Source organism: Pinus tabuliformis, chromosome 9 (assembly GCF_031772625.1).
Source record: "Pinus tabuliformis cultivar Carrire ecotype Pingquan chromosome 9, CPIR1, whole genome shotgun sequence".
In the NCBI taxonomy this organism is placed as follows: domain Eukaryota; kingdom Viridiplantae; phylum Streptophyta; class Pinopsida; order Pinales; family Pinaceae; genus Pinus; species Pinus tabuliformis.
In genome coordinates this window covers 1,583,953,077-1,583,954,118 of record NC_142307.1, presented here as the reverse complement: position 1 = coordinate 1,583,954,118, position 1,042 = coordinate 1,583,953,077, and positions in this window count along the sequence as shown.

Genomic DNA, 1,042 nt, shown 5'->3' with positions numbered 1-1,042 from the left:
ACACAAATGTACCAACACTGTCATGTCGAGTTTTGTCATGAGTCATGTTATCCACATCTCTACTGTGGGCCAGATTTTTGACAATTGTAATGTAACGTGGAAGTCCAAGAGACCCACTTTTCATATGAAGAGTCATGTAAAGTTGAAAGGTCATGGAAGTCAAATAGTGATGAGGGAAGTCGAATAGTCACAAGGGTCAGTTTCACCCTTGGCTATAAATACTGTTGGCAATGAAATCCCCCCAAGGCATGTTTTGGGGCTTAAAGCCCAAGTTTTGAGCAAGTCTTTTGTAAAAGCTCCGCAAATTTCGGGTTCGGAGTGAAAAGTATGATAGAGTCATAGGGTTGTCCACCCTAGGTTTTGTAATGTAATGTCGGCTGGATAGACCTACCCATGGTCCGCGAACCATGGGATTGTATAAATAGAGTGAGGCTCTAAGTGTAAAAGATAACGGGAGAAGAAGAATGAGAAGTCTAAGTGATTGAGTCAAAGTGTAAAGTGTGTCTGTGGGTCGTAGGGTAGGAGAAGGCTCTGCAGCTGAATGAGAAGAGGCCTAGTAGTCCACAGCTAAGTGTGCGGACTCTTGCGACTGAGTGCGCAGGGCGGGTCGAGTCTGTAACCATTGAAGAATTAATAAAGAGAAGTTTTGATATAATTCTGTGTATCTTTTCCTGGGTTAATGCATGATTGGATATAATTTGCAAATATACTGTTTATTTACTGCGTGAACCTGTATGAATGTTTTGTATTATTAAGTATAAATTAAGACATTTAAGTAGGCGAAGGTGCTTAAATAATATTGGAATATAAATAAGAGCTCAGGTAATAGCGCAAAGCGCGACACATCCCATGGTTAGGGCTGCGCGTAGGCATGGTATCAGGCTGCAAGGAAGGGAAGGTGCACAAAGCCATCTATGCGCAGGGACAAACAAAGGACCAGGAAAACTCATCAGACATCTCCAGGGTTCATCAGAGGGTGTCCACTGCAAACTTGTTCAATATGCGCATAAACCTATGAGGTTCATCTCCATGAACACCCATA